Here is a 21,623-nt window from a genome sequence, read left to right on the forward strand (position 1 = left end):
CTTTTGTTCACAGACTTCAGTCTGGTGATTCAAAAGCAGAAACTTTAATCTCATCCTACAAATCAGCTAAGATGTGTAATGTTTTAGTGGTGACTAAAAGAATATACTTCCTCAAAGAGAATATCTTAAGATTTTACTGGCTGACTCTAGATTTAGTACAGGAAAAATTAGCTGCTGGGCCTCCGTTTCTGGCCATCATTTTCAAATTCAGAACGATACTGTTGGGGTTGATATAACAACACTCACTGCTCTTCAAGAGGACTCTGGACACCCTGTACCCCTGGCAGGGCAGTGTGAGTATTATATGCAGTATTAACTTTCAGCCAATGTTTTCTCAAATAGCACTTAAATTTCAGTTTCCCTTTCAACTGGCTGCCTTAAATGAATTGAATTTTCTTTTCTCTCCTGTAATTTTAACAATGTGAAATTTATGTAGATTATGGGGAACCATAAATCAGCAAGTCAACCATTGTTAAAACGGTGCATGGCTTCCTTTGTGGATGTGCTACGTGAGGATGTTTGACACATATCCTTCTGGTACAAATGCGGAAATATTAATCATACCAGCAAGTGACTTTGAGTTTCATGAGCACAGTGTGTTCCTGTCCAAGAAATGCACATGTACCAATGTAGTAGTTCTTTGGACTCACTCAAATTATTTAAAAATGTGAGCAGATATAGAATTGTGTTTGTGGTGATATAAATTGTTGATTTGTGTACTCAAAGAAATAGCAGGAAAGATGGATAAGTTAGAATGTACTCCTGGTAAAGAGAAAATTAAATTGGTTTCAACTGTTATGTTTTGTTTGGTTTACATCTAAAACCAGAGAAACAAGAATAGACAAAGTAAAAAGGATAAAAGTGCATTTTTATGTTTTTTCTTGCTTTTAAATTAAAGATTTTATTTTTTCTTGCCTACATAAGAATTCTCATTGACAAAGAACAGGAGAAATTAACTAACCATCATGTTTCATTGTGTAATATTTATAATAAGCCATGTAACTTGGGACATTTTAGATGGAATATCCTTGAACTAAATTGATAAAATTCCAAGTGCTACACAAAATTTTCTTCTTTATAAAAAGCAAGTAATTGTGAAAGAATCCTTTGGAAACTGTAATACAGTTTCGTTCAAAGGAGAAACAGACATAATTACTTATTTGTTGTCATGGGAAGTCACCTAAATCCCTCTGTGTTTTTTTTTCCACAAAGCAACTGAAACTTAAGTTTTCAATTGTTCAGAGAAAAAAAAATTAAGTGGTAAACACTTACCTGACATTTTGTCTTTCATTAAAATCATGTTAGAGACAGTCTGAGAAATATACTATATTGACTTAGTTTTTTATAAATTAAATATACCTGATTGATGTGTATTAATATTTTTAGATGTTATGAAATCATTAAGGAATAAGTCAAAGTGCTAGACTATTTTTCTTAATTATTTCTCATAATTCAGATAATATCAATAGCCCATAGTTTTTCAAAGAAAACATAATTTACTTAGTATCAAGCTCATTGCTTACTTGGAAAATTAAATACTCTTTTGTATGTTACCTCAGGCTCAGACTAAGGTCTACCGATGAATTTCCCATGGATCTTCAATGATAATATGTATTATAATATTTAAAATGGTGGAGAATTAGGAAGAAGCAGATTTGTAGAATATAATGCTCTGCTAGGAGAACCAAGCCAGCCTGTGTAGAAGTGGCATTTGTGTTTCATATTTGTATCACATCCTTTAATGTATATGGAACCCTTTTGAACCATCTCACAGAATGTATGGGTCTCATAGCAGCTGCAAAGCTGTGCACCACATAGTACGAATGATATGGGGTCAGTTATTGGCTAAGTATGTATAACCAAAGTGTGTCTGACTTATCCCAGTCTTCTCATGATAAGCTCACACCACCATTATTTGCAGGCTGATTGTGCTATTAATATATTTTCCCCTGACTGCATCCTAAGGGGCAGATAAACTGCTGTTCATCTGGTTTATAAAGTCATTGTCAACAAACTAAGTGCTGGTACCATCAACCAGAGAATAATTACCAGGACAGGATACTATATTGATTTCACTATAAATAATCAAGTGTGATTATTATTTTAAAGATATTAAGAATAATTGGGTTAGATTGAAAACTTCTTCATTCTCTCATTTATGAAAACTTGAACATGGTTGATCCTGGAGGAGACTATATTTGAATGCACGTTGAAGAAAAAACTTGATAGACTCTAATTAAATGAATAATGATGCAATAATCAACATTACAACTGACTTGGTATTTATAACAAAATCAATATGTCCCTCATGACTATGTAAAAGGCAAAGCTTGTATCTGTGGTGTTTAACCTGAATTTATGTATCAGAAGTAAATACTGAATTCATGTGGAAGTTTATAGATAAAATAAAAACAGGTTAATATAAAGTTTCAAAATACAGTTTCTGTTTATAATAATACCTTCAAAAAACATAAAAACTAACTATGGAAGAAACTTTTAAAATTTTTACTGCTTTGCCAACATAATCACCGGCTTATGTAATAAACATTTTTCTTAAATAGTTACTCCCCCAATTTCATATATACTTTTAACTTGTATTAGCCAGTTATGTCAAAAAACGAGCATATAACAGTATCACATATGTGATGTAATTAGTGATGTTGTAAGCTAAGAACCTCTGTCCACAGATTTAGTAAGTCCATTTAAATCAATCATCACGTGTTCATATCTACTTTATCAAATCACAAAATTAACATAGCCATGTATTCCCCTATGCCTTCGTTTTTCTCTGTTTCATTTCAACTCTGCCTCAGTTTCCTACCTACATTTTGTTCTTGCAGGAGCATCTCAAAGTTTACACAAATAAGCCATGTAACTTGTCCATGAATATCCATTACTATATTTAACACACTTCTCTATGAAGAAATTCCCCATCAACAATCTTTTTCATCTGACATATGTTTGGTCCTTGAAGTCAGGCTGAAGAACTAAAAATCCTGCTTTGGCAAAATTCTGTTTTCACTACTGCAGTCAGGTAAATCACTATAGTTACAAAACAATTAAGGGCTTAAAAAACTGTTGATTATTCTAAGAAAATACCAGTTCTGTTTGGTTTCCATCACAGTACCCAGGAAAGGAAAACGGAGGCTTCAAGAGAAGTGAAACTCTTTTTAAATGATTGGAGTCTTCAGAAAGTATGTGATAACTGGGGTATTATTATCTACGAGTTAATACTTCTAATGAACTTAATAAACAAGCATTTGAAAATTTTAATTAAAATGTGTTTGCAAAACAAAAACCATTTTCCATTCTCCTGATGGAGGATGTGTGTGTGTGTGTGTGTGTGTGTGTGTATCGGATAGGTGAATTGTACAGAAGAAAAAGAAAAACATTTCCTTTGTGTTTGTCGCTCTCCTGCATAATATAAACCTGATTTGATCAGTTTCACCGCATTGAACTGCCCACACTTTTATATGTATTAAAGCTACACTGGAGATACTACTTGAGGGAAGATAAACACAAAAGTCACTTGAACAACATAGTGGAAAGTGTCAACTGTACACCCTCATATTTTTGAAGTTTAGAGTCAATCATTTCCTGGTTCATTTCTGCCCACAGATCTCCCATAGAAAGACAATGAAGAGAACTTGTCCCCAGGGAGTGGATAGTCTGATGGTACTAGCTTTTACATCTCCCTCTTCCAAATGCTTTGCTTCCTGACCAAAATTCTTTCACTTCACATTTTGTTATGGTTGTTGTTGTTATGAGAAGTGATCTCCAAAACAGAGACCCCTTTATTTAATAACTGAAAATAAATATGTAAAAATAGTAACAGTCACCAGGAAACCTAACAAATGCTTTTTGGGCAGATTGGACTGTCAAAACATCATTGGTAAGAAAGGCACTGAGCGCAAAGCTAACCCTTCAATAAGCACATTTATATTCACCAAACTAGCAAAGTGAGGGGTTGGACTAGAATATATCAACTCTAGGGACAAAGCAAGTTGACCATTTCAAAGAGAGTCCCCGAATGTACATGAAATTGTCTCTAGCTAAACCAAAGTCCACACTATTCAGCTGTAAGCATGCTGTATTCAAGGTGAGACACAACTGAGGAAAATTTTACTCAGCGGTCACTCCAGGTTATTTACATGGGGAAATCCTTCTACTTCAGTGTGTGTGTGTGTGTGTGTGTGTGTGTGTGTGTGTGTGTGTGTAAAACAATGGCACATTCTTTAAACAATGAGACTCACCAACCACCTCAGGACAGTTCTGGATTTTAAAAGGGGATTTTTTTTTAATTCTTCAAACAATTTCTTATATCTGCTCGTTCTCTTCCCTTTGAATAATTGGCTTAATGCTTCTAACCTTTTGTGTGATCCAACATGCCACAGAATAAATCACTTTAAAGTAGATATTTAAACCTTTTACAATTGGTGAGGGAAACCAAACAGAGACACATATATAAAGGGATGAATTTTATCAAGAGGCAAGTGATTTTCGTAGGGTTTTGTCACCAATGAGTAAATGAAAATGCCTGTGGTCCTGTACAGTATATTGTAGCTTTCAAAATGGATTCCAACACTCCTCCATACTCTGTCATTTCCAAACCTCAGAAAGCATTGTATATATCTGAATTCTACTCAGAGATGAGCTTTGTGCAAACTGTTGGAGGTAAATTCAAGTATTTTCAGCTATGTGAAGAAGTGGGAAAAGACATATTTGTATGCTATTTCCTCATTTATTTGATCTCTATAAGTAAAAATGACTGACATTTGTAAGTAATAGCTACCTGAAAGTATATAAACCTGATGAATCATAGAGGAAGCGAAATATTTCAACCTAACAGTATTAGAAGGAATGAAGTATCCAAATGCAAACATCTAAAAACATTATGTAAGATCAGAGACCACAGAGAATATGAAAGTTAACATCATCCACTCAAGGAGAATGTGCAATGGTAGGGCTATACGTACTCTAATTGTTTTATTTGTAGTAAAGATACAGCAAAAGATATGAAATACTATGGAATAAATTATTTTAGATTAATATAAATTATTTGACTTCAATATAACTTTATCTAAATATCTGTTTTTATATTAATATAATTTAATATAAGCAGTTTATGTTATATTTGGATTCACATTGTTCTTTTAATCTTTTTGTGTCTATGTTTGTATATAATTGTGTGCGTGTGTGTGCATGTGTGCATGTGTATGCACTTTCAACTGTCTTTCATCAAGATGCAGACTACTTGCTTTTTCAGCAGATTTTCTCAGTGGACTTCACCATGTACGTTAGTGTGGCTGGCCAACAACCTAAAGGGATCTGCCTGTCTCATCCTAAGCACTGGCATTTTATGCTAGTCCTTGGGTTCAAGTTATCATGCTTGATGAATTTACCAAGCCCATGCCATTTTCTAAAAGAAAAAAAAAGAAATGAAAAATAAAAGTTAGCAGAGGAAACAACAGTTACTTTGAATGTAACATGCACCGTGGATATTTTTGAAAATAGAATATATCACATTTACAAATATATTTAATGTGGCTTTGGTAGTTAATGTATGTTATTTTCATGTAGAATGAAAGGTGATTCCTCTATTTACTTGCCCCTAAGAATAATAACCTAAGAATAATAACCACCTAATACCTGAGTTAGGAACAAAATCTCTGATGGATAGCAAATCCTGACAGGCCCAGGTTTAATATGACAACATCAATCAGTGAAGACAACAGAAAAGATAAAAGATAAAAGAAAAGCAATCTCTAGGATATCTATACGAGAAGTTACTGAGTATTTATTTATCAATAGTGGAAACTGGGAGAATAAACATAGTAAGGATTGTAGCTAAAAGGCTAGTACAAGTCACGCTAGTGAGAAGCAGTTTGTTCTGATCTTTCTGTAGCTACAATCCTTTCTACGTTGGTCAGCACAAAAAACAACATCAAAACCCATAGAAATAATACTCTAGAAAACATATAATATTCTTAAATGATCTTCTTGTTACTAAGTTTGAAATTTTTTATGTGTATAGACTGATGTGTTTTGTAATATCGATGCTTTGAAAAATGACATGACTTAGGTGAAGGATAACCGGAGAAAAACAATATTAGGTAAGCTCAGAGAGATTACCACACTTATTCTAAAGAGAGACTGCTGGCATATTTACAGTATAGAATGTAAACAATTTATAGAAGTGATGCTTGTAAACTGTGCCTTAGTAACTCCTAAGTGCTGGAAGAGGTGTGCTAAATTTTTAAACAATTATCTCACAGAAAACAATAATTGTTATTTAAAATTAGTCTTCATGGTTTAGTGAGGATCAGAATTCACTTAGAGGATCTGTGTTAATTCGAGAATTTGAAAAAATATTACATTTCACAAATATTCAAGTCCTTAAGATTCATTTCTTAATTAAATACTTTTATATATTTTCTATACATTATGAATTCCTTTAAATAGCCGAGGGCAGTGTACATGCCTGTTCCGAAAACTTTACTGCTTATTTCTAGTCACATAACGTAGAACACACAACTCCAGAGACACTCATGAGCTCCTCCTTCCCTAATGCTGAATGTTCAATATTTAATGGAGTGCTCACTACAACAACAAGTTATATTAGATTTGCATGACCTAAGCATAACAATGTGACAAATATTTAGAAGAAAAAAATACATATGCACTTATTTCCTTAAGCTACAAAGTATCTTGTTCATTAGTTTCCCATCCCCTTTCCCCCATGTCTTTTGAGACAAGGTCTTGTTATGTAGCCCCAACTGGCCTGAAACTCGTTGTCCTCCTAGTGTCCTCAGAGCTCCGGGATTCTAGGTGTGTCGCAACATTTGATCCATTTTCTGTTACCTTCTGAAAATTCTGATAATATCTCCATGTTCTATCAAACTCTTCTAATGATAAAACATGATCTGGCATGACAGAAGTTCAAAGGAGAAATAGAAGGGGCCAAGATATTGATTTTACATACAAGCTTCTATAGTACTGTCTTCATGTGTCTTAAAATATCTACTTTCCTTGGTCAGTCTTGGAGGCAGAGTTGAGGACAGAGTCAGTTGCCAAAATCTACTGCTCTCGTATAAATCATAAACATTAATATCATGAAAGTATAACTTAAATGTAATGGAGTTGCTATTAATTCTTAAAAGACACTTTCTAAGTAATGCCACAGCCAAGAAAAATACACATGTGAAAACTAAGTGGACTTTCAGGACACGCAAACAAAAGAAACCTAACCAAATCATTTAAAAAGTAGAATGAGAGAAAGCGCAATTGATCACAAGCAAGAATCAGAATTCTTTCTGAAACTCCTTATATGATCTGTCAAATACTGAAAAACCTTTCAGCAAAATACATACACAATACCAGTTTCTGTTCTTTCTCTCTTTTATGGCTAAATTAGACCCAGGGGAAATAGTTGCTGATTTGAGCTTTTTGATGACTTACAAATTAAGAGAAGAAAATAATATAACAAGCTATTAAAAAGTAATTTGGAGATTTTTAGTACATAAAGAATTTGAACTTAATAATACTTAACATATTAAGTAAATATGAGGATATTTTCAAGAACATCAAATTATTGTCCTTCTTCGTTTTTGAAACAGTTTTGCTAAAAAACCTCAGTTGTCTGAGGCCCACCATCCTCCTGCTTCAGCCTCAACTGTCCTGGAAATATGGGCATCCACCAGAACACCTGGATTCAGATTATAGTCTTGAAATTAAGGACATAATATAAATTAATATGTAAATTTAATTTATGGCTCTGATTTCTTCACTTGATTGATACTCGGGGTGCTTTGATGCACCTCTGTTCTCTGTACTTTCATGAGCACACTTGAAGATATACCTGGACACAGACAAGGCACACTCCCTTTTGTCTCTCAAAGCAATGTGTATATCACTGACTAGATGTATGTGTCAATTTAGTCAAAAAATACCAAGCAACAGAATATAGAAATTCGGAAGATCTATAGAATAGCAGAATCAATAAAATTCCAGTGTTTGACTGTTGTTTCATAATTTAAATAATAGGGTACTGTCACCTCATGCACATGACTTAGGAAATTGCCACAGAATTTTGGTTAAAACCCTGCTTCAGTTCAGTTCCTGGGAACACAGCTGTTGATGTATTCTAAAGCAGAGGTAAAGTTTTCCACTGCCCCGTGGTGTAAGTCTGGCAGGCTTTCTAAATGTCAGTACGATCCCCAGAGACAGGTCCTGCTGTTGTCCTTTGAAAACTTAGAGACTCAGAAGTTTGAGTTGGTTTAGTAGTAAAGTAATAAGCAAAGTCCTTCAGTGATTGGATGTGTGGCTGTATCAAAGAAGCTCTGGTCTCAGAGTTGGTGGCAAGGAAAGTCAACTTTGATAGGGCATGTAAAGAGACAGAGACAAAGGGTAGAATCAGGCAGATGTAGTGGGGTAAAGTCTGCACAGCAGGAAGTGGAATCGAATCGTAGCTGAGATTGTTTTATCACAACGCTGGTGTGTCTTTCAGATCTCATCTTAGGGGCTGAATGGGAAAATGTCACAACTCTTTTAAAACTATTTTAAATTCCTTCATAGTACATAGAAGACGCAAGAGGGGTAGGGGAGAAAAAAGGAATAAAGAAATAAAGAAACAAAGAGAGAAAGAAAGGAAGAAAAGAAGAAAGAAAGGAAGAAAGAAAGAAAGAAAGAAAGAAAGAAAGAAAGAAAGAAAGAAAAAGAAAGAAAGAAAGGAAAGAAGGAAGGAGGAAAGAAAGAAGGAAGGAAAAATGGAAGGAGAGAGGGAGAAGGAAAAGAGAGGGGGAGGGAAGGAGGGAGGGAGGGAGGGAGGGAGAGGGGGAGAGAGAGAGAGAGAGAGAGAGAGAGAGAGAGAGAAAGAGAGAGAGAGAGGGAGAGAATGATTTGATGCTGTGGTTCAGGCTGACTTGGACTAAACAGTAAGACATTACTTATCTCAAAACCAAAAATATGAAAAAGAAAAAAAATGATTTTTTTTTTATCTTGACAAAGACAAGAAAAAGTTATTTGGCCCAGGGTGAATAGAAATCTCCGCTTTTTGGTAACTATATACTAACTATTCTTTCTAATAATATGAGAAAGATATGATTTTGTTTTGTTTTTCCAAATGCTCATGTCTCTGAACTACCTTACATTCCTAGTCAGTATCCATAGTTGGTCAACTTGATACTTATATTGAATACAAAAGATTTTTCAAATCTGGATTGTGGTAATAAACCATGCCCACTGACAACAAAGTGTGAAGATTTCACTAATGTGCAATTACACATTACAATGAGAATTGCATCTTTCTTCTTTAAAATTGTTTAATTTTGGTGACATTTCTATCTACTTCTTTTCATTATCTCTGATTAATTTGTGATTGCAATACATGAAATATTTAGTATCTCCCACTTATTATTATAATATAATTATAATATTATTTTTATATAATTAATTTATAATTATTTTATAAATTCCTAAAGATTAGAAACACATTCTCTCTCTCAGTGTTTAATTTCTTGTGGCAGCTGCCACATTTATCCATGTAATGACTGTTTTTTATACATGGTACTTCCTAGCTGCTACTCCCTGAGATGAAAAGCACAGGGAACCATGACATCTTTGCTGTCTGCAGACTTCAACCTTCTCTTGTGTTCTAAAAACAGTAGTTATTTTGTAAAATATAATCTAATTAGATAATAAGATTCTCTTCATCCTAAGGTTAACATTTTTTTCCTTTGCAGAAATCTTTTTCTCTGAATAAAAATAGTGATAAGGTTATATGGTTACTATTCTAATGCTGGATAAGCATATTAAGTTGGGTTTTTTTTTTCAATTTTTGTAGAAATGGGAGATCCTCCTTCCTTCTGCATTCTCTTCTTTGCTTCTTTTTTTCATTCCTTCCATGCACTTTTCTTTTTATTGTAGAAGATTCTACTGTTGCCAAGGGTGGTCTGAAACCTTTTATGTAGCTGAGATTCTCCTTAAACTCCCAATCCTCCTGCCTGCACTTGGAGAACACTGGGATTACAGGTGTGCTCTACCATACTCGGGCGGCCTTCCAGTTTTAAATAACTGACAACAGATTTAAGGATTATCCCTAAATTTCTGTGGATTGCCTAAGGCTTTCAGAATTCAAGTGTTTACATTCATAATTAGTCAGGATATAAAGAAAACTCTTTTAGCTGGCTTGGGTATATAACTGAGTCTAACAACACTTTTTCATTCTTGGTGTTCTATGTTAGTAAAACTTGGTGTTTTTAGGATAAATACCTTTATGTAATAGCAGTTACATCTTATAAACTCTATCTACACTGCCTAAACACATTGAAATTTTTTTATTCGAAAGGATTAGACTGAATTAAATTGATTACTAAAAAAACTAAACACCAGGGAAAATAATTAATTGTTTACATTTTGGGAGATGGTCTAATTACTCACGCTAGTCTTGCGTCAAATTCACTGCAATCTCCCTGCCTCAGTTTCATAGAATTATAATAGTGAACCACATTGCTTGACCCCCCCAAAAAATAGAAGTCAAAATAGCAAAAATTATAAGTTGAAATGGCAAAAAGAATCTTTTCAGAAACACTTGATTAAGATGTAGAAATAAATTTTATGCAAGAAATTGTCACACCTATAATACAGATTAGTTTGTTCTAGCAGTAATAAAATATGTGTTATCTAGTTGTGTTAATATCTTCTTCATCAAACAGTCTATGCTAATACATGGAAAGAACACACACTTAAAAACTGAATCCGTTCAATGTAGCATCAACCAGAATTCATTTTCATTTTAATTAATTATGTTTGGATCTATCCTCATATGACTGTGTACAGGTGGAATCAATTTTTTGTAAGTATATATGTATCATATTGCATTGGAAGGTTACTGCACATTTTCTCAATGGGCTTTTCTGAAATCTAACTCCTATTTAGTGTCACGACATCTGTCATAGACACATGTGTCTATAGGCACATATATTCACATTAACATTGCTAGTATTTCTATCCCTCCAAGAGTCTCTACAGGTAAGTAAGTTGAGAAAATGCATAAAAAGATACGTGGTGGCCATCAATTTTTTGGGTGACTTACTGGTTTGTGGCTTGGCTTGGCTTAATTGTGGTGGTTATTCAGCAGGTATTTTCTTTGCCAATTTGCCATAATTTGTCTTCAATTCAAAATTATGTCCTTATTCGACTCTCCTTTGAGGTATTCCATTCTGTGGTATTAACATTCCACAGTTAAGAATAGATTTCTAAATGTTCTTAGACCAGTAACACCATATCATATTAAAACAGAAGCATATTAAAGACAGAGTCTTCAGTCCTCCTAGAGCAGAACCTACCTGTCAATATGTTCCTCAGAAGATCTCTCTATGCATTCAGCTTCAAAAAGTATAACTATGTTGCCCAGCAGCCTGCAGTTGGTACCTTCTAAGCAGACCTGTGTGTTAATGTGTACCCTCTACATATCTTCAAGCAGACACCTTGATTTATTTTCTTGCCATTACTATTCTCAACAAAAAGAATCACAGAAATAACCAAGCATCACATCTCAGAGAATTCCATGTGGCTCTGCAAGACTTTTGGTTGTATTAAATTCCAGTTTCCGTGAAGATCACACACACAATTCTATACTTCCCATGTCAGAGCATGCTATTAACAGAGGAAAGGAAGGTCTTAATATGTACTCTATGTCTGAGTGTTGATTACTTCTTTTTCACATAGGGTCTTACTATCGCACTATCAAGGATGGCCTAGAACTCACGATCCTTTTGCCTCTGATTTCTGAGCATTGGGATTGCAGGTGTGTATCACCACAACTAGTTGACCACTTCTAGATTGCACAGTAGGAGAAGCTGCCTTTGCCACGTGAAGTGCCTCAGCTTGTTTGCCTATTAAGGTGTTGCTGAATAACATTACATTCTGGTGGTGTCATTGGGCGGGAGTTTCCGTTCGCTTCTGACTCTGTGGCATTTCTAATAGCAGCTCGAAACAGTTTTAGGAAGGCAATGGAGGAAGCAAAACTACCAAGAAAAACATCTGAGCTTCTCTGTTTGTTCTTCTCCCACATGGACACTCCTATGAATTCAAATTATCTACTACCTTTCTTGCTATTTGCTCTGCTGTAGTTTGATTGGTCAATTTCAATGTTTGGTAGAAATAGAGAATGTGTATGTACAAAGAGAGAAAGGGTTCATTTCAGATGGTTCCTTCCTGGTCCATCCATTGTGTTATGTTAGTGATCAACAGAAACCCCTAGGAGATAAATCTGCCTCTGGGTTGAAAAGGGGACACCTGGCAAGCCTTCAGGACTCAGTCCCAGTGCAATCACTCATGTGTTATTCAAGGTATAAAATATTCCAAGTTTCCTAGAGGTGACTAGGATTCTCTGTCTAATGGGCCTTTTGCCTTAGAGAGGCAACTTGTGGTAAAAACCTATAATCCCAGCATGCCCCGCATGCCACACGGGACATTGAGACAGAGAAACAGCAGAGGCTATACTGGGAATTCTAGCCAGCCAAGACTATACAGAAATGTCCTGCCTGAAAACAAATAAAATAAACCTAAAATGTAGCAAGAACTGGCACCTTTATCCTGCAACCATAACATGTGCACACCTCCATGCTTCCACTGCCTCTCCTTTCTTCCCTCTATATCTCTCCCTTCCCTCCATTCTTCTTATCTAAGGAAGCAAAATTTTAAGAGGCGATTTTCACTTTTATTTAAGGATGCTATAAAACTCATTATTTAAACCAACCTAAGCATCTTGAAGGAATTCCATAGAAGGCTGAGAAAGACATAGACAGACTCTAAGTCAGTGGAAAGTGAGGCGGAGAAAAGGCTCCGGCTACCCAGAAAGTGAAAACTTCACTGAAATCAATTGCTACCCAGATTACAATGCACAGTGTTTGGTTCCCACACTTGTTTGCCTTCACAAAATATTTACCACTGAATTCCTTTCCCATAAGCCACAAGCTCTTCGCTTTCTGACTGCATTGCAGATTAGGACCCTATGATAACGCTTGATTGGGTTGGATCGCAAAATAAGTGGAAGCCTTTCCCTTGTCACACACTTGCAAACTCTCACACAAACGTATGCACTCTCTCCTTTTGGAGTTCATGAATTTGTATGTGCCGGGGACAGGGTGGGGGCTTGTTTCCAGTTGAGCCTAATAGAATAATTACCTCTGCAGGTTATTACATTATCAAGGCAGTATTTTCACATAAGCAAACACATCCACATTTTTCTTTCTCTTAAGTACACTCTGTAACTCCTGTATCTATTTTATTGCTGCATTTTCTTCTGATGTAAAGACTGAGCAAAAGGTCTTACAGTATCATGTAAGTGCTTTATATATCACTAAGCTACACCTCTCGCCCTGCTCGGGAAACCTTATGCAATTTCAGGACATCAAACCAAGCTACAAATTATGCAAAGCCCCAAAAGTCAAGATAAACTAGTTGGGTCCTTATCCAACTTACTTAAAGATTATGAAACATTATTGTTAAGCAAGTAATTAAATATGCTTTAAGACAGGACACAGGGTATGGCTATCACTGCAGTACAAAATAGCAGATAGAATCCACACGATGTTCCCAACCAGGACCTCATACAATCTTCCTACCATTAGTCAGGATCAGTTCCTTTGAAAAAAAAATAGATTATAATTCCTCTCTCTCAATATTATCATCTACATCTAGACAAAATGGAAAAATTGGTTAGTACATGAGATGGACATTTAGTAAACATCATTTTCCCTAATCATCTTAGCTATCCTTTGAAGATCTGCTATGTAGTCTGTCTATTAAGACACTGGGTCTTTTCAAGTACCTGATGAATCAGGAGCTACACCTGAGAACTTGAATCTTTCTAGATAAAGAAATTTCTTTTAGTAAAAAAGATATTTAATTTATGCTTCAAGATTCCAAACTAGACTCTGTGGCTTATAAGGGAGAGAGAGATTTTTATGTTAATTTATTTGTATTTATTTGGTGTGTGTGTGTGTACACACATGCCCACACTTATGTACAGGTGGAGGTCATAGAACAAGTTGGTGAAAGTGGTTCCCCCTTCTACATTACCAGTTCTGAGATTCATATTTAGGTCATCAGGCTGAGCAACAGGCTGTGACTTCTTGCCAGCCTGAAAGATGGATTTTGTTGTTCTTTTTGTTTTACTTTAAATGATGCAACTTAATTCTTGGGCCAACAAAAAACAACTACAGAATTATAATCCTGAAATGTACTTGATCAATAGTCTTGTTCTTATATTTCAGTCAAGAAACCAGAATAAAGTATAATTAAAACCTGTGTGATTAAGGGAGACTTAATGATAAGAGCCTCTTATCCCCTCACTGAGGAGGCAGAAGTTGGGAAATCACCCATAAATTCAAGGCCAGCTCAGTCTCTGTAGTGAGTTCTAGGTATGCTAGAACTATACTATAAGACTCTTTCTCAAATTACTGAAAAACTTCATAACATACGGCTATTAAGAAATAGAAAATACTGCAGAGGGAAGCTTAACTACTTCTAAGTGATAATGAACACACACTCAGAACCTCATTTACTTGAACTAGTTCAAACAAGCAAAATACTTACTGCCCAGGCAGCAGGCAATAGCAGTATCATGGTTTTGACTACTGTAGTCAAAATCTTTGCAGTGAAACCACAGCTTCCATGTCACATAGGCTGCTTAACATTGATTATTTTTAAATGCATGTGTGGATGAGGTTCACTCTCACTAGGAAACAGAACGGAGTGATTACAAAGCTCACACAAGACTTGACTAGCCTTGTGTCACTTTCTCAGTGCTGTAAGTCTTTATGAAGTCCAAGATGAGAAACAATTTTTATGTGGCTGCACCCACGTACGATAGACTTGCAAGATTTCATAATCTATGATGATTCTTAAATTGGGTCTCATTTGCCATACTTTTTGAGGTTATAGTCTCCAATTTCTGACCTTAATCTTTCTTCAAAAATTTACATGTAATTTCCTGTATGGCTTAGCTGATTATTTATAACTAAATAACGTCAAACAGATCAGTTCCTTTTAATTTATGTTTGCATTGCTGTGATTGAAACCTTGGGACTTGCATGTGGCAGACACACATTCTGCTCATGAATTACATCAATATATCTTTTTGAATCTTTTCATATCTCTAAGCAAACTCATGTTTATTTGGATATTCAAGAAAAGTTGTTTCTTTCTAAACATTTTAAAAGGCATTTAAATATTCACATAGAAGAATAAGCCATGGGATTTATAGATATCTCAGTCCATAGAAGAGTTTGGTATTACAGCATCTGTGTTTCCAGGTGTTGGAGCTCCATAGAAAACTTCAGTCATTCTTTGCCCTGAGCAAGGTCTTAAATTTTTAATTATGCGTAATAAACTCGGGCATATTTAATCCGTATATTTCATGATTCATTTACACTTCAATCACTGTGTTGTTATTTTGAAAAAAATCATTTGATGTCTATAAGCCCTCTGAGCCTTTAATACATGCTTATAAAACTCAATCCCTCCCCACATACACACATACAAACGCACACATTATTTGAAAATAGATCATTTTATTTTGCCCAAGGTACAAAAAACAAATCCAAATGCTTTTATTTAGGGTGTGGTTCTGGCCTTAATACTATATATCTTGTGCTGTTGAAATTCATTTCTAAGAGAGTCTTTGTTTAGAAGGCATATGTAAGCTAAACATTTGAGATAACTATTCTAGGGACTCATGTGACTAACTACATAGCCAATGAAGTGACTAACAAAAGGCCTAAAAATATGTGATGATTTCTGCACTTCATTTTATTGTTAACATCTGTAGGAAAATGTCCAACCATCCACATTATTTCATTCCTTTCTGGTAGTTAGACAAAATATCCATGTAGTTGTTACACTTCCTTTCATGAGTCTCAAATATATCATAAGCATAGACACAATCAAGTCTCCATTTTCACATCCTTCTTTCCAAAAACAGTTCTCCACACTGTTGCATCCCTCTTTTTTCTCAAGTGATCACTTTCTCCTCTGTAGGTTTGTTTCTAATTTGCATTGAGGATCTCCTCACTTGCCCTCTTGAAAGTTGGCAGAACTATAATACAGTGAGAAGAGTCTTCATTCTTATTCTGAACATCTAAGTTATCAAATCCTAGAACACCCATCTATGATAGATTTCTATAATCCACCAGTGAGTTCAAACATTTAAAACTGAATTACATTTTTAGATGCCTGATTGTCTCCTTATTTCTATTCTTAGCAATTTCTTCATATGTGTTTCCCAATTCATTTCTATATAGATATCCAAATAATCTTCAAAAATAAAAATTCTATCTTAACATTCTTCATTGGATGGTTCCACATTGCCTTCAAGTAGAAGAAAACATCCCAAATCTGGGCTGTGTATTCATTCTCCCATTGCATATTAGACAATGGAGAAACTCCTCATGGAAGAAGAGCATTTGGGGAGAGAGACTTGGGTTTGGTTTACCAGGAGGCTTTTGTTAATATTGTCACTCTCCATGAGTACCTCATGTAACAGAATGTAATGGTTCTTCGTTTGTGTGTGGTGGTTATAGTCTCTGAAATAACTGTAGATTCTGGATTAGAGAGCATCTATACATTTCTTACAAGAAAAAGCAGGGCAAGTCCATAGGAGACTCTGATTGCATTTTATTAGCCAGTCAATACATAACTGTATTTTAAATGTGCTCCTATGTTGTGACACCTCACTTAACATATATTGCTGATTAAGTAACCCCAAGTTTATGGCCCAAAGCCCTATAACTAACGCTTGAACAAAGCTCATCCAACAAATGTTCCTTTGATAAGGCATATCAGAGCTACTTATGCTTAAGAATACCACACTGCTCTATAGCTCTGTTCTTTTGTAGCTACTGAAGAAAGTCAAATCAGTAAATAAAAGCACAAAGTAAGAAAAAATATGACACTAAATGGGTCATTAAAGCAACATCTGCTTACAGTTTGCATAACAAAGCAACAAGGCAGAATGCTGCGTGTTAAATCCTAAAGCTGTACTTAAGGTGCTAGACTTTATTCTCACTGATATTGCTTGGTTTCATTTGCATTTGCATAACAGCTAAGCTTAATGGTTTCTCAACCAGTTCTATGTGTATCTTTCTTAAAGGCCAGCAATGCACACTGGAGGGTATACCTGGGATGTCTGTCATTCCACAGAAAAGCCTTGCATAACACCTTTATCTATAATAGTCAAAAAAAAAACCTGAAAACAACCTAATTTTCCTCAGAAGGTCAATTATTTGGCAATAAAAAGGCATATATTTTGATCCACCAAAACCCTGATGAATCTCTCAAGAATTACACTAAGTGGATAAAAGCGAACTTTTGAGGTTACAAGATATTATTTTCTTATATGCCATTCCTGAAAAGAGAGAAGTATGGGAATGCAGTAGGTTAGAGGTTGCTAAGGGTTAATGTGGGAATGGAGACAAGCAGGAAGTGGGTGTGGCTATTAACAGGCCAACAGAAAAGGACTATACAGTAAGGGAGATGTTCTGCACCTCGCTTGATTGTGTCATTGCCCTGCTATTTTGCAAGATGCTACTAATTGGGGAAGCTGAATATATTAGAATATAATCTTTATTATAAATAGGAAAAATATTTGTTAGAGATCATGGTTTTTCCAATGGGATCACATTAAAATCATTACCTCTTTTGATTTGTGCAAAGTTTACAGTTCTGTAGTAAAGTCAACTGATGTCTGCATTACACATAGCAATAATGAACTTGGTTTTTAAAAAAAATATTGAGTCTGTGGTTTAAACCATGTAGAGCAATGAGTTGACTGACTTTAGGGGATTTTCCCCATGTTTGAAGCAGATATGCTGATATCCTGTATGCATATCCAGAAATGATTATTCAAGTGCAAATTAATGTCATACCCCACACATTCAAACCTACTCTGACTTTGGTTCCTTTGCCCTCTCACCCATAAGCACATTAAAGCTGTTTTGTAACGGAAGTAATGGAACTTTGGTAACCAAGGAAGGCAAGTGAATATTCTACAGAATAATGCCTTTTAGCCCTCCCTTCTACCTAAAAAAAAAAAATACCTAAAACCAGGTGGGTGGCTTCAAATGTAAGTATGGGGGAAAAAACAGATTCTAAGAAATCAGAGGCTTTGGTACCCATTTGGAAAGATACAGGCTATTTTTAGATGTAAAGAGGATGTGGTGGTTAACTTGAGCCTAAGCCATGTGAATCCAGTTGCAGCACTTTTCAGATCAAAATGTATTGTTATATGCTATCACACTACTGAAATATAAGTAGTAATGAGAAACTAGTTTTCATTTTAAGTTGAAAGCTATCAAATGTTAATGAAAGACACATCGTATAAAGCAGAGAAGGAAAAGTTATATCAAAATGTGATTGACACAAGGTATTTAAAGGTTAAATTGTTAAAGGCAATTTGCTAATTGAGTTAGCCATTTAGGGGTATTACATGGTATATGTATGTGTTCCTATGTGCATGTGTCCAAGAATGTGCATGTGCATGTGCCGGTCAGAAGTCAATTCTGGGTGTATAGCTTAATCACTGTTCATCATATTTTTGAGGCATGGTCTCTCACTGAAACTGCAGGTTACAGACTCAGGCAGGCTGCCTGGTAAATGAAAGCCAGGACTTTACCTCTCTTCCTCCCACCTCATTGCTGGGGTTACAAGCATACATCGTGGTTCCTGGTGCTTCACATGAGTACTGAGTATTGAACTGAGGTCTTCAGACTGAGCCATTTTCTCAACAATGAGGCATTTTAAATACTGAGAATGGCTACCTCCTACATGTCAAAGAGTAAATAGAAGATATAGAGCTAAGTTTTTCTGAATCTTCATAGAAATGACAAATTCTTTAGAGTGCTAGAGAGATGATTCAGTAGATTCAGATGATTCAGAGTAGATTCAATAGAGCATTTGTTGTTTCTGCAGAGGACAATTTCCAGCATCCACATAGTGGCTCTCATACATACATACATACATGCATACATACATACATACATACAAACATACACATACATACACATACATACATACATGCATACATTCATGCATACATACATACATACACATAAAATAAGCAAATACAATAATGTATTCAAACTTACTATAAGCATGCATTCTCTTTCACTGACGAGCTCTGGAGTTTTTACTCAATTCCTTCTTTGCTTCGCAGCTACACTATGGAACTTGGAAGTCTTACAAGTTCTACCCACAGATCATATATTCTTCAGTATTGTTGTCATCTCTTTACTCTTTTCTCAACTTCTCCCATCCAATAAATAAGCCGAGCTCTCTGCCTCACTCTGCAATCATTTTCGCCTGCTTTAAACAAGTCTGAGGTGAATAACCAAAAATCAAGAGATATTCTTCTATCCCATGATAAATGGAACATGAAAGAAATAAAAGAAGATAACGGGATCAATTAGCACATTAAGGCAAACTCAGATTCTCAAGTATAAATAACCATTTAATCTCCCTTATGCTTTGTCTTTAGTCAGATATATAATATGAGTAGTAATTCTGATACTTCAAATTATTTGGAAAAGTAAAGGATATTTAGTATTAAATTTCATGAGAGATAAAAAAAAGAACATTAATTTGACTCATACACTTTTTATCCATAGTGGATCGTGTTACTCGGGTTTTGATAAAAGTTTGAAATTAATTCTTCATATATACACGCTAATAGAGAATAAACAAAGCTACTAGTAATCTACTCACCGAATATTCTCCATGAGCTCAACTAAGACATGAGTCATCCTTTAAGAAACTGGTTCTCAAGTCTAAGCACTGCTTTCATCATACGTTAAAGAGAGACACCTTTTTCCTTATAATTATTTCATTGATAAAGCTAGATGGTTAACATATATGATATGTTGTAATACAGAACATATTATACAAAATCTACATGCAATAATCCTTATTTTTATATGTGTAGCTTATTATCATGAAATAAAACTCACTTTTTACTATCCCGGCCCAACTATTTATACCAATATTTCTTTCTTCTGTCGGAATACAAAAAAATTAATAAGAAAATAAAAACAAAATTCCCTTCAACTTACCATTGAACTAAGGATAAACTTATACCTTCAATCATAAGTTTCCTGACTGAGTAACATTCTGTATATGTTCTGTACATTTAGAGTTGATTACACTTTATAGAACACATCTTCTTCCTAATTAATTAAGGCTTGGAATACTGAAGCCAGAGTCCCTTAGTTTGTCTACTTGCCTACAAGTTCAAGTTCCGCAGACTGAGGTTTCTTTTTTCTGTCCTCCCACCTCTCTCCTTGACTCCTTTTCCCTATGAAACATTACATTCATCACATGCATGCATATACAAACTTATATTCACTTGTTCTTATTTTGTTTTATTGCTCATCTCGAAATGTCAAATGTCTTTGTTCATCTTAAAAAATAATTCCCAGCGAGTCTGACACACAGGATTCTTGGAAATGAGTATTATCTTTCAGACAGTGCAATATCTTCCCTCACATCCTTTATGCTAAAACACAAAGTTGCAAGAAACCCTGTCTGATTGTAGCACAGGGAGCCTGTGATACATTTGCAAGACAAATACAGGCATTGTGTTCCTATTTGGAAGTGGCCTTTGTCTTCAGAAAAGATATTTGGAAGACATGATACTGATTTTTCTAATGTATCATTTCCTTAATGATGCAATTGATGTTACTTTACAGTAAAGTACATTAACTGCAGAGTGTAAGAACAGAAAACAAGCTAAAAGAAACTAGAATGAAAAATGTGAGCAGCAAACAAACCCCAGGATTTCTGTTAAAGAATAAATATATCTCAATTTCAATTTAACTGGGGAATTAAAGAATGTAAGAGTAAGGAATGTTTCTGCTATGGGAAACAAGAGGAAATGGAATGATATACTTATAGCTTTTATGTCAGAATCTGCCCCATTTCCTTTTAAGAACAGCATAGTAACTCGCAGCTACTTCTTATAGATCCTTAAAATTCAGGCAAGCCTTTCTCTTTCAGTATATCTACGTAAGCTGAGAGAGTTCTTTGCTGTTTGTGATAATCTCAATTTAACTAAATGATTCACTAAACCCTGGGAGTATGAGACTAAACACTAAACAATTTGTTGTCCCTGTTACTAAACTTCAAATAATGGCATTAGTCTACATTTCTCCATGTTGCATCAATTCTATGTTTAGCAGACAAAAATGTATGTCCTAGAAGGCATTGAGCTCAGTTGATTAGGAAATGGAGATGCTTATTTAACTTCCTCACGCTGAGTTGAAGGTAAACTCCCAAGCTGAGGCTTCTGACTTGACATAAACACACGCAATACAGAACATTCTCCTTCAGTAATAGACAATAAATTGAATTCACAACTTGAGTGGAAATGGATAGAAACTGAATATTGAACTCATAAACTATGAAGTTTAGAATAGCTACAGTCTTTTTAAAAAAAGTTCATGAATTATTTTCTCATTTTAGAGAAAATGCTTTCTCTGACAAATTAGAAGTTAAATTTCCATAATTCTTCCTCTCTCTCTCTCTCTCTCTCTCTCTCTCTCTCTCTCTCTCTCTCTCTTTCTCTCTCT

The 21,623-nt window shown here is 35.0% G+C and overlaps 1 long non-coding RNA gene across 1 annotated transcript in view; it reads left to right on the forward strand.

The window, feature by feature from the left end:
• The first annotated feature begins 219 nt into the window (after nucleotides 1-219).
• LOC114618950 overlaps nucleotides 220-21,623 on the forward strand; it is a 55,166-nt gene continuing 33,762 nt past the window's right edge. Inside the window, exon 1 of the long non-coding RNA XR_003711046.1 lies at nucleotides 220-293. This is a non-coding gene — a long non-coding RNA (uncharacterized LOC114618950). The remainder of the gene's footprint in view (nucleotides 294-21,623) is intronic.

Source organism: Grammomys surdaster, unplaced genomic scaffold (genome assembly GCF_004785775.1).
Source record: "Grammomys surdaster isolate TR1022 unplaced genomic scaffold, NIH_TR_1.0 146, whole genome shotgun sequence".
In the NCBI taxonomy this organism is placed as follows: domain Eukaryota; kingdom Metazoa; phylum Chordata; class Mammalia; order Rodentia; family Muridae; genus Grammomys; species Grammomys surdaster.